Genomic DNA, 14199 nt, shown 5'->3' on the forward strand with positions numbered 1-14199 from the left:
ACAAATTGCCACCGGCTAAATCTATGAAGTCAAACTGCCTATTATACTCTGTACCATTTGACTGCGCAATCCACTGTCTCAACAGCCCAGCCTGGTCATTTATAAACTTGATCTCCACTATAAAAAGCATCTAGATGTTATCTCACATTTCTTTTAGACTAATATTGCATTGTTTTCAACAGCGGATAGTTGTATAAACCTTGCTGTCTGTCTCTCCAACATTTGCAACATTTGCAACATTGTTTCAATATTCAAATTCGATCTGCTGTCCCATGGTAATGAACGAGTCGGAACAAGACAGACAGGCAGACAGCATTTCTCAGCCAGTCGAAATCGATAATATATATATATATAAGAGAGACAGACACGTTTAGCAGAGCACTGTGACAACATTTAAAAAAACTGACAACATTTAAAAAAAAAACATTTTGTATATATATATATATACACAAAATGTTTTTTTAAAATGTTGTCACAGTGCTCTGCTAAACGTGTCGGTCTCTCATATATATATATATACACAAAATGTAAATATATACAAAATGTCATTTGAAAAAAGCTAAAACGAAACGCAGCTAATTTGCAGTCTTTCCAGCTTCAGTTTGAAGTGATTGTTTTAGCTGTGTTGTTGGAGAACTGAACAACAGTGCCCTGACGAGAGAGCACGTGTTCTATGCCAGGCGAAGTCGCGCATCATTAGCTCATTGTTATGAATGTATCGAAATAAATGTCACCAGAAACAGTTTATGCAAATGCAGCTACTTTGCTGTTATTCTGGCTGGACTTTTTTGACATGACCGTAAGATAGCCGTAGTTGGCTAGCTAGCGAAGCAAGGGATAAGAACGTTATCTGCCAGTATGACAATGGAACATTTAGAACGAACGACTGGGTCGCTTATATAGATAGATACAGAACAAAAAGACTGAATGACTGGGTCGCGTCTCTAGCAGCCCTAGTTTTGTGTCGAAGGATGAAATGTTATGAATAAATTAATCAAAATAACATTTTGAATGAAAATATGTCAATCATTATTTTTATATGTTGGTAACCCGTTGTATAAAAGTGATAATTCCCTTGAAGCCGGTGTTTGGATGATATATATGTAACACCCATGCCAGTATATCCTCTAAACACCGGCGTCACAGGCATTATCACTTCAATATACCAGGTCGGTGTCGGGACCATTAGTGGTGGTGGTGGGGGACTGCTGTTGGGTGTCAAAATTAATCTCTCCAGTTACACAGTTACAAACGCTTTTGAAAAATTGTATTGAGTAAATGTATTTATTGGTTTCTTTTCCTTTTGATGAGAGATAAAAATGTGATTTAATTGAAGGTTATTTGTTTTTGTAAAAAAAATAATCAAAATTGACACATTTTAAGGTTGTCATTAGATTTGGGGTGGGTTCGCAAGAATTTCTGGAGGGGAGGGGGGGGGGGGTCCCCAGAAATTCTTGAGGAAAAAATGGTGACTCTGCAAGAAAAAGTATGATTAGCAAAACAATGTCAACCACCATATCTCCCATGCTTTTGACTGAATCATGGTGATCATGCATTCCCTCCAAGGAAGAATCAATATAGAGTCAATATGGAAAAGGACCATTAATGTCACAGTGCTCTGCTAAATGTGTCTGTCTCTGTAAGGTACAATCAGATTGTTTCTGCAGTGATATCAACGTACAATCTTTCCATCTTCTCTTTACTGGAGTCCCTTTGACGCATAAACGTGATCTCGACACTACTGTTTATCAGTGATACTACGTAAGCTCCCAGTTGCCACAACCTTTGGCTTTTGATATGGTGATAATTCAGTGCAGTAATGTTTGCTGAGACAACAGATCATGTTAAGTGCACTTCAGAAATGCACACCCAAACTCCTATGCTTTGAGCCACAGTCAGTTCAACTGTTGTATTATCACTAATTGCATTCTTTATTGAACACAACAGAAATCTGCCCCCAGCTATGTTGGACTGTCTGCAACATACCGCTGAAAAATCCTAACAGACTTGTTCGGGGGTCAGTGGTCTGTCAATGGTTGGTTCTTTCTTGACCAGTTCCAGCACTTACAGTGCCTTCAGAAAGTATTCAGGCACCTTGACTTTTTCCACATTCTGTTACGTTACAGCCTCATTCTAAAATGTATTAAATTGTCCCCCCCCCCCATCAATTGGCACATAATACCAAAGCAAAATCAATGTCTATATATATATATATTTTTTTGCAAATACATGAAATACAGAAATTTTACATTAGTATTCAGACCCTTTACTCAGTACTTTGTTGAAGCACCTTTGGTAGCGATTACAGCCTCAAGTCTTCTTGGGTATGACGCTACAAGCTTGGCACACCTGTATTTGGGGGAGTTTTCCCATTCTTCTCTGCAGATCCTCTCAAGCTCTGTCAGGTTGGATGGGTAGCATTGCTGCACAGCTATTTTCAGATCTCTCCAGAGATGTTCAATCGGGTTCAAGTCCGGGCACTGGCTGGGCCACAACGACATTCAGAGACTTGTCCCGAAGCCACTCTTTCATTGTCTTGGCTGTGTGCTTAGGGTCGTTGTCCTGTTGGAACGTGAACTTCCGCCCCAGTCTGAGGTCCTGAGCGCTATGGAGCAGGTTTTCATCAATGATCTCTCTGTACTTTACTCTGTTCATCTTTACCTTGATCCTGACTAGTCTACCTGTCCCTGTCATTGAAAAACATCCCCACAGCATGATGCTGTCAGCACCATGCTTCACCATAGGGATGGAATTGGTCAGGTGATGAGAGGTGCCTGGTTTCCTCCAGATGTGACTCTTGGCATTCAGGCCAAAGAGTTCAATCTTGGTTTCATCAGACCAGAGAATCTTGTTTCTCATAATCTGAGAGTCCTTTAGGTGCCCTTTGGCAACTCTGTTACAGTTGAAGTCAGAAGTTTACATGCACCTTAGCCAAATACATTTAACCTCAGTTTTCCACAATTCCTGACATTTAATTTTAGTAAAAATTCCCTGTCTTAGGTCAGTTAGGATCACCACTTTATTTTAAGAATATGAAATGTCAGAATAATAGTAGAGAGTGATTTATTTAAGCTTTTATTTCTTTCTTTCATCACATTCCTAGTGGGTCAGAAGTTTACATACACTCAATTAGTATTTGGTAGCATTGCCTTTAAATTGTTTAACTTGGGTCAAACGTTTTGGGTAGCCTTCCACAAGCTTCCCACAATAAATTGGGTGAATTTTGGCCCATTCCTCCTGACAGAGCTGGTGTAACCGGGTCGGGTCTGTAGGCCTCCTTGCTCGCACACGCTATTTCAGTTTTGCCCACAAATTCTATATAGGACGGAGGTCAGGGTTCCAATACCTTGACTTTGTTTTCCTTAAGCCATTTTTCCACAACTTTGGAGGTATGCTTGGGGTCATTGTCTATTTGGAAGACCCGTTTGCGACCAAGCTTTAACTTCCTGACTGATGTCTTGAGATGTTGCTTCAATACATCCACATCATTTTCCTTCCTCATGATTCCATCTATTTTGTGAAGTGCACCAGGCCCTCCTGCAGCAAAGCACCTCCATAACATGATGCTGCCACCCCTGTGCTTCACGGTTGGGATGGTGTTCTTCGGCTTGCAAGCCTCATCCTTTTTCCTCCAAACATAACTATGGTCATTATAGCCAAACAGTTCTATTTTTGTTTCATCAGACCAGAGGACATTTCTCCAAAAAGTACGATCTTTGTTCATATGTGCAGTTGCAAATCATAGTCTGGCTTTTTTATGGCTGTTTTGGAGCAGTGGCTTCTTTCTTGCTGAGCGGCCTTTCATGTTATTTCGGTATAGAACTCGTTTTATTATGGATATAGATACTTTTGTACCTGTTTCCTTCAGCATCTTCATAAGGTCCTTTGCTGTTGTTCTGGGATTGATTTGCACTTTTCACACCAAAGTACATTCATCTCTAGGAGACAGAACGCGTCTCCTTCCTGAGCGGTATGATGGCTGCGTGGTGTTTATACTTGCGTACTATTGTTTGTACAGATGAAAGTGGTACCTTCAGGCGTTTGGAAATTGCTCCCAAGAATGAACCAGACTTGTGGAGTTCTACCATTTTTGGCAGATATTTTTGATTTTCCCATGATGTCAAGCAAAGATGCACTGAGTTTGAAGGTAGGCCTTGAAATACATCCACAGGTACACTTCCAATTGACTCAAATAATGTCAATTAGCCAATCAGAAGCTTCTAAAGCCATGACATAATTTTCTGTAATTTCCCAAGCTGTTTAAATGCACAGTCAACTTAGTGTATGCAAACTTCTGACCCACTGGAATTATGATACAGTGAATTATAATAATCTGTCTGTAAACAATTTTTGGAAAAATTACTTGTATCATGCACAAAGTAGAGGGCCTAACTGACTTGCCAAAACTATAGTTTGTAAACAAGAAATGTGTGGGGTGGTGGAAACAATTAGGTTGAAGTCATTAAAACTAGTTTATGTAAACTTCCGACTTCAACTGTATGTGCCTTTTACTGAGGAGTGGCTTTTGTTTGGTCACTCTACCATAAATACCTGATTGGTGGAGTGCAGCAAGAGATGGTTGTCCTTCTGAAATGTTCTCCCATTCCCACAGAGGAACTCTGGAGCGCCGTCAGAGTGACCATCGGGTTCTTGGTCATCTCCCAGTTTGGCCGTGTGGCCAGCTCTAGGAAGAGCTGGGTGGTTCTAAACTAATTCCATTTAAGAATGGAGGCCACAGTGTTCTCGGGGACCTTCAATGCTGCAGACATTTTTTGGCACCCTCCCCCAGATCTGTGCCTCGACACAATCCTGTCTCGGAGCTCTATGGACAATTCCTTCGACCTCATGGCTTGGTTTTTTCTCTGACATGCACTGTCAACTGTGGGACTTGATATAGACAGATGTGTACCTATCCAAATCATATCTAATTAATTGAATTTACCACAAGTGAACTCCAATCAAGTTGTAGAACCAAGGATAATCAATGCAAACAGGATGCACCTGAGCTCAATTTTGAGTATCACAGCAAAGGCTCTGAATACTTACGTAAATAAGGTATTTCTGTTATTTAAAAACAAAAAAAGATTGCAAACATTTCTAAAAACCTGTTTTCGGGGTATTGTGTGTACATTGAGCATTTTTAAAATTCATTTAATCTTTTAGAATAAGGCTGTAACGTAACAAAATGTGAAAAAGTGATGCGGTCTGAAAAATTTCGTAATGCAATGTAGTCCGTTCTGTATTATAGTCATGTGTGTCTGCTTTGAATACTCTCGCCTATAATCTGCAATCCATTCTGTACAGTTCTGATATTTGTCTAAATTAATAGTACGGTCTATATTATATTCTGTTATAAACAGGTACCATATCAAAAACGTGTGACATTAAAGAAATATGTGTTATTGGCCATTGGCAATATGTAAATACACGTTTATTTGTGGGAAGAAAAAAAACCTGTATTTGTGTTTGTTCATTATTTCATATAATAATAATAATTATTGTATGTTTTTTTACTTTGGAACTGGAGAGATTTCATTCAACTGTATCTTCTGAGTCCTATATCCCCGCTGACTCTGCTTTCCTATCGGATGGAAGGACCATACAGGTTATGACTGAGTGATGCTGTCCGTCTGTCTGTGAGAAGGCCATAGACTCTTGGTCACCTGGAACGTCAAAGGACCAAATCCAGTAACCAGGTGACTCAATGGGGACAGAGGCCATATTTCCAACCCCCCAACCACTCGTCTCCATCTCTGATTGTAGCTTATTTTTTTGGTGTTCCTTCAGATGAATAACTGTGACTTTGCATCATGAATAGTGTATCATTTTGAATGTAATCTAGAAGGGATGGGAGGAGTGTCAATGATTTATTTTGTAAATAGGAAAAAGCATAATAGATTTTTTTTCATCCCTGTGCAGATGACGTTTTACCTGCTGTCTGAATGATGTCGCGTGAGAGTCCGAGTGTATGCGTGCATTTGTATGTGATACCCCTGAGCTGCGGTATGTGTGTGTTTTTTTCCCTCCCGACAGATTCAATCCCACTGCTTAAGTATCAGTCGATTCTATCAATCAATTCTATGCTTTGTGCATCATAAGAGTAGCTTCTCTGCAGTTAATGGAAATGCTCCTTGTAATACTGTGCATTTAATAAAGGTGGTATGTCTTACAATACGTTGTCTCCTTTCAGAATGTCACTTTGAGTTATGCTTTAGAATACCAATCTCATACATTATCTTCTGTACATCTTATTCATAGAACCCCAAGCTGATTGAATTACATCTGAGATTTGGGCCTCCTTGAGCAGCTGTTCATTTGTTAGCTAATCATATGAAATCATATACCGGCTACAGGTATATGCTGATTTAATTTCAAATCAATTTACATGATTTATTGCATGTAGGCTACCGACCTGCAGCAGAATTCAATACCGCGCTTCCAATCTCTCATAGAATTGCTGTCAGAGGTCATTTGTCATTGTACCCCAGTAGCCACGAGATAATGGACTCATCTGATCCACGTACCTTATAACTCGCAATGATTTAATGCTCCAGTGCCACCATCAGGGTTGCGTTAATTCAGGCACACCATACCAAAACGTTTTGCAACAGAAAACGAGTATTCCTTATTAAACAAGTTCAGATTTTCAGTCTGTTTTTTTAAGTTTGGTACCTAATGAACATAACCCAGCTTTCTGTTCAGCATCTGATAGGCAGAGTATCTGAACACTGTGTTGGGATGTCCATTGATACTTGACATGTAAACCTGCCATTGCTTCTGGTGGCTATTTTATAGAACCAGCCCTTGCAGTGTCGTGAAAGGTATCCCGAAGGGCAACTTTGGGATCTAAAAATAAACCCACAGTTAAGTGACAATGGCAGCTGGCCCGTAGCAAAGACCCTGATACACAGACAAACCAATACCAGTAATGCTTGCTGAGCAGGATGAAGTGGTCCCTAGGCCAAGGCCCTATCCACAAAGCATCTCAGAACAGAATCCTGTTAACCTGTGAAAGTGAATCCTGTTAACCTGTGAAAAGTGAATCCTGTTAACCTGTGAAAGTGAATCCTGTTAACCTGTGAAAGTGAATCCTGTTAACCTGTGAAAAGTGAATCCTGTTAACCTGTGAAAGTGAATCCTGTTAACCTGTGAAAGTGAATCCTGTTAACCTGTGAAAAGTGAATCCTGTTAACCTGTGAAAGTGAATCCTGTTAACCTGTGAAAGTGAATCCTGTTAACCTGTGAAAAGTGAATCCTGTTAACCTGTGAAAGTGAATCCTGTTAACCTGTGAAAAGTGAATCCTGTTAACCTGTGAAAAGTGAATCCTGTTAACCTGTGAAAGTGAATCCTGTTAACCTGTGAAAGTGAATCCTGTTAACCTGTGAAAGTGAATCCTGTTAACCTGTGAAAAGTGAATCCTGTTAACCTGTGAAAGTGAATCCTGTTAACCTGTTTTAAGACAAAAGATTCCCAGCTCAGAGTAGGTTTTAGAATGATCTTCAGGCAAACTCTGAGCTAGGAATGGAATCAACTCATACACATTTCTCAGCTGGTAATCACGTCAGTTTGCAGTACCGCAAAGGAATGATGGTGACCACGCCCTGACGCTTATTTCTAGTCTATAGCACGCTTCAGACAACCACCGTGAGAGTGAAGAGGTCTTCACGGATCAACCTGGACCCGATCTGTGACCCGAGTGGGTCCAGATCCAACATTCTAAATCAGGTCACGGGTCTGGTTCAGATCTGATATGATTTTCACAGGTCTCAGGTCTGTGTTATTTTAACTGACTTATCCGGAAGGACCCGTACAGATCCGACCCCAACTGCTGCAGGAGAGAAAAATAAAGAGAAATTGTACAATTTACTGTATGCTGCTGCTCTTTTGGAGAGTGGTGTGTGGCACATGTAATGTGTAGCTTGTTGTTGTGGGATAATAAGGATATATCTAATCAATGGAAGATGGAATTAAAATGACGTCATTTTAAGGTAAAGGAGAAGGATAGGTTACAATTACCAAGAGCCATTTATTTGTAACTGTGTAGGGCGAGAAAGCGCATCCAGCCCCAACTAGCCTAGCTAGCGAGCTAAACTAGCTGCTCCAGGTTTGAAGCAGTCAAGACAGGTACAACATAGTCATATTGCATGATAAACAAACTAGCTATGGCAACTGTCGGGGGGCCATGCAAGATGGCGACAAGGGCAGCAGCATCCATGTGAACTCTGAGACAGTTATCGAGTACCACATTGATTTCCATTGATTTATTGAACCCAAAAACCTATCTCCATTACGAAAAGAATTTAACAGTATGTCTTTTGAACCAAAATCAAGGAGATCTGCCTGTTAGTTGAGACCCAAAAAGAAACTTTCTCTGTGCACCTGTTGGCTATCCAGCCAGGTTCACTCGTTAGATAGCTAAGTTGCTGCCTTAAGCTATTTTTTTTTATAGCAATTGTTTAGCTGTCTGGCGAGTGACGGTACTGCAAAGGCCATGACTATGTTTACACAACTGTCTTTGATTTGTGACCAGTTGTTGGTACCAGGCTCTTGATGGTTTTTGAACCCAAATGAAAAAGCCTTCACTTGGAGCAATGCTAACAGAACCTTTCGTTTGCAGTTTCAGAAATCTCACACCATTGAGCACCTTTATCTAATCATAAGATGATAGTCCTTAGTCTTGTTGGTTCTAAAGAAAAGAGTAAAAATATTTTTGGTTACTGGAAATTGAATAATAATTTATTACTGGATGAGTTATTCATTGACACTATTAAACCAGCTGCTAAGGAGATTCTTTGGGAACAAGCAAATGGTTTATGTACAAAGATACACATTAAGTTTAAAGTCACAGAATTGGCAATAAAGCATAGTAAGACACTCCTGACACCTATCCCAAATGGGAACTACGAGTGTGGCTCATGCGCACAGTGCAATAGCACTATTAAAAACGTCTTCCTTCAGACCCCCACATACAGGTCGGAGAATCTCTGTTAGAGGTATCATCTCATGTAAGACCAAGGGAGTAATCCATCTCGTCACCTGTTCATGTGGAAAAGCCTACGTAGGACAAACGAAAAGACAATTAAAACAATGCATAGCTGAACACTGCAGCTCAATCAGGTGTAAGAACATTGACTATCCAGTAGCAGCTCACTTTGTTGAAGCTAACTATTCAATCTCCTCCCTCAAATACACAGGCATTGAGCATGTTGTAACCATCGAGATCCAACTACTGCAAAGGGAGGCTTACAGGATATCCTGTCTAAAAACATTGACCCCTAGTGGTCTGAATGTTGACTTTGATCTCAGGCCCTTCTTATGAACAAATCTTTCTTTTATGAACAAGTCTTATAAATGTATATATTCTTTCTACAGCTTATTAGCGCACACCAAATATGTTCCCCCTGTTGATGACGCTCATTATACATTAAGGTTGAACCAAAAGATTACAGGTAACAAATGTGAAATCGAATTCAACAATAATGTATGTTGATGCTAATATGATGTACAATATTCAATGTTTCTATATGATAACAATAGCGTAATATATTTAATATGCCATGAAAAAAATAGTTGAACAGTTTCACTAATTCCTTTTAACTAATTTAATCATTATGACACACCCCTCACTATTTTCATTGGTTGCACTAATTGCACTGTTTGTCTCTATAACCTGGTTCAAGTATTCATGATATTACCCTGAGGAAGGCACAGTGATTCCAGAAACATTGGTAAATACCCATTAAGTTGCTGGGAGTTTATACATGGAGTATGCAACTTTATTTATTTTGATAGAATTAAGCATAGTAAAACATTTTACTCAGCCAAGGAATATAAAATAATGGAGAATCTGAATGATCTGCTTATAAAAGCTCATCTTACAGTAGAAGAAGACATAACACTTAATACATCTGCTGTAAATGCATGTTGACATGGCTAAATGTGCCTTTATAAGTTCAATAGCCAAATGCCTGGAAGAAGGTGAAAATACTACTAGTTACTTTTTGCCTTAGAAAAAAGGAATCCGAAAATAAACTGTTCTGTTCAGCTCTTAAGCTAAATGACAATCTTAACACTAATCCTGTAGAAATATCAGAGCATGTGAATTTATTTTATGGTAATTTGAACAATTCAAATTTCGATCTCAAGGATTGTGATAGGTTTACTGAAAAGGTAAAGGGCTTTATTCCAACAATTTCAGAACAATTCAAATCGGGCTGTGAGGAAGATATCTTGAGTTATCTTGAGAGGTCTAACACACCTGCAGAAAAATATTCCGATTTTTTTTTTCTTTCTTGAAACTTCTTTATCGGAAATGTTTAAATAATGCAGGGATAGAAAGAAATGAATGAAAATAATTATTACCCCTTTTTCTCCATAATTTTGTGATATCCAATTGTTACAGTCTTGCATAGTCGGCATCAAGTCTCCTGCCGACAACATTCCATACAATGTTGCATAGAACGTTTGAAAGGTCGAGCTGTCATTTTCATCAACACAATTAACACACAATTAAAGTTAACAAAAGCGTTGAAATAACATGTTGTAGGTAATTAAATAATCGCAAGAAAAACAAATTTATTAGCCTAGTGACTTATTTAAGTATTTAAGCATATCATGTGAAATAGGCCTTGTGATATCGTTGTCACAAACACAAGAGATACTGTTGCATGTAGGTCTAGATTATTTATGGAGTGATCATATAAACTCAGCAAGAAAAGAAAAGTTATTTCACTGTCAACTGCATTTTTTTCAGTAAACTTAACATGTGTAAATATTTGTATGAACATAACAAGATTCAACAACTGAGACATAAACTGAACAAGTTCCACAGACATGTGACTAACAGAAATTGAATAATGTGTCAATGAACAAGGGGGGGGTCAAAATAAAAAGTAACAGTCAGTATCTGGTGTGGCCACCAGCTGCATTTAGTACTGCAGTGCATCTCTTCCTCATGGACTTCACCAGAGTTTCCAGTTCTTGCTGTGAGATGTTACCCCACTCTTCCACCAAGGCACCTGCATGTTCCCAGACATTTCTGGGGAATGGCCCTAGACCTCACCCTCCGATCCAACAGGTCCCAGACGTGCTCAATGGGATTGAGATCTGGGCTCTTCGCTGGCCATGGCAGAACACTGACATTCCTGTCTTGCAGGAAATCATGCACATGCTGGAGGGTCACATGCTGGAGGGTCATGTCAGGATGAGCCTGCAGGAAGAAAACCACATGAGGGAGGAGGATGTCTTCCTTGTAACGCACAGCATTGAGATTGCCTGCAATGACAACAAGCTCAGTCCGATGATGCTGTGACCCACCGCCCCAGACCAAATCGATCCCACTCCAGAGTACAGGCCTCGGTTTAACGCTCATTCCTTTGATGATAAACGCAAATCCGACCATCACCCCTGGTGAGACAAAATCGTGACTCGTCAGTGAAGAGCACTTTTTGCCAGTCCTGTCTGGTTCAGCGAAGGTGGGTTTGTGCCCGTTGGCGACGTTGATGCCGGTGATGTCTGGTGAGGACAAATTTGTACAAATTATTTTTAAAGACACGGTCCTGAAAAAAGGACATTTCTTTTTTTGCTGAGTTTAGAAATATCAAAACATTTTAACAACCCCAAAGCAATTGCATGTAGCAATGGAACCACTGACTCACTGCATTTTGTCTAGTCTCAAGACACCTGCTGACAACTCTTAACTGGTTAGGACATCTCATGAGATGCCCTAAATATCTGTCGACTAGGTGTGACTCTTATGACTGAAGAGGCTTCATGCATAGCTAGAATTGTTTTTTCATAAGAGTAGGAGTAAAATGTCTCTATTCTCAGCACTTATGACAAATGTTCTATTCTGAGATGGTTTATGGATACAGGACAGGTTCTTACATCTTACTGCACGATGGTGCAGCTGTAGAACATTTTGAGGATCCATGCCAAATCTTTTCAGTCTCCTGAGAGGGAATAGGTTTTGTCATGCCCTCTTCACGACTGTCTTGGTGTGCTTGGACCATGTTAGTTTGTTGGTGGTATGGACACCAAGGAACTTGAAGCTCTCAACCTGCTCCACTACGGCCCCATCGATGAGAATGGGGGCGTACTCTGTCCTCCTTTTCCTGTAAGTCCACAATCATCTTCCTGTGTCTTGATCACGTTGAGGGAGAGGTTTTTGTCCTTGCACCACATGGTCAGGTCTCTGAACTCCTCCCCATTGGCCAGGGATGGGAAACACCAGTCCTCGAGGGCCCGATTGGAGAAAAAGTGACTCCCTAGCAAACACAGCTATTTAATCTAATTGCATTCAAAACTGAAGATCAGGATTAGGTGATTATTGGAGTCAGGTGTGTTAACTGGGGCTGGGGCAAAACTGTGACATCAATCAGGCCATCGAGGTCTGGAATCACCCACCCTTGCTATAGGCGGCCTCATTGTTGTCAGTGATCAGTTCTACCACTGTTGTGTTGTCGGCAAACTTAATGGTGTTGGAGTCGTGCTTGGCCGTGCAGTCGTGGGCGAACAGGGAACACAGGAGGGGACTAAGCACGCACCCCTGAGGGGCCCCCGTGTTGAGGATCAGCATGGCAGATGTGTTGTTGCCTACCCTTACCACCTGGGGGCGTCCCATCAGGAAATCCAGGATCCAGTTGCAGAGGGAGGTGTTTAGTCCCAGGGTCCTTAGTTTAGTGATAAGCTTGAAGGGCACTATGGTGTTGAACGTGTTCCTTTTGTCTCAGTGGGAAAGGGCAGTGTGGAGTGCAATAGCGATTGCATCATCTGTGGATCTGTTGGGGCGGTATGCGAATTGGAGTGGGTCTAGGGTTTCTGGGATGATGGTGTTGATGTGAGTTTCAAAGCATTTCATAGCTAAAGACATGAGTGCTACAGGTCGGTAGTCATTTAGGCAGGTTACAACTCCCCCTCCAGTACAGCCACTGATTACCAAACCTGGTTGATGTGTCAACAAGCATCTGCAAGTTATGAGCAGTCAGCTGTTCACACACCAAAATGTTGGGAAGACAGGCAACACTTAATAAAATAGGTGGCCCTAGCTCGCAAAATCTCCTGGAGATATCAGCTGTCCTCCAGCTATAGAATAAGTACAGTGTTGCCCACTGTTGTCATACTGGTAGTAGAAAAAGGGAAGCCATTGCAGTGCATAGATAGAGGTGAGAGCTTAAAGGGCTACTTTGAGAGTTTGGCAATGAGGCCCTTTATCTACTTCCCCAGAGTCAGATGAACTCGTGGATTCCATATTCATGTCTGTGTCCGGTTTGAAGGAAATTAGCACTAGCGCAGTTGCTAACTAGTTAGTGCAATAACTGGAAGTCTATGGGTATCTGCAGTCATTACGCTAACACTAGTTAGCATTCGCTTGCAAAATAAACTAACTTCCTTCATATTGGACAGAGACATAAAAATAGTATCCACAAGGGGGGGGGGGTTTACACTGAACAAGAACAAGAAAAAGTATAAACACAACATGTAAAAAGTGTACAAAGTATACAATTTACAATTCCTGGAAGCTGAAAATGTCCCAGTTCTTCCATGGCCTGCGTACTCAGATACGTCATCCATTGAGCATGTTTGGGATGCTCTGGATCAATGTGTACAACAGCGTGTTCCAACTTTGCACAGCCATTGAAGAGGCCAGCATGATCAACTCTATTTAAAGGAGAGGTGTCACGCTGCATGAGGCAAATGGTGGTCACACCAGATACTGACTGGTTTTCTGATCCATACCCCAACCTTATCTCTGACCAACAGATGCATATCTGTATTCCCCGTCGTGATATCCATAGATTAGTAGCTAATTTATTTCAATTCCCTGTAACTCAAAATCGGACATTGTTGAATTTATCTACACTGAACAAAAATATTAAGGGTCTCATTGTCAAAATCCCAAAGTATCCCTTAAAAGTGCACAGGGTTCAGTGGCGTCCGGGGTCCAGTGGTCTTTAGGTCCAGGGAAGTTGGTGCTGCACTAGAGTATTGAGCCTTGTTTATGGTACACACCCAGTTAGATAAAATATCTTATTAAAGCCTTGAACATTGCGACACATACAGTTGAAGTCGGAAGTTTGCATACAATTAGGTTGGAGTCATTAAAACTAGTTTTTTAACCACTCCACGAATTTCTTGTTAACAAACTATAGTTTTGGCAAGTCGGTTAGGACATCGACTTTGTACATGACAAGTAATTT

This window comes from Oncorhynchus masou, chromosome 28 (genome assembly GCF_036934945.1).
Source record: "Oncorhynchus masou masou isolate Uvic2021 chromosome 28, UVic_Omas_1.1, whole genome shotgun sequence".
Taxonomy (NCBI): domain Eukaryota; kingdom Metazoa; phylum Chordata; class Actinopteri; order Salmoniformes; family Salmonidae; genus Oncorhynchus; species Oncorhynchus masou.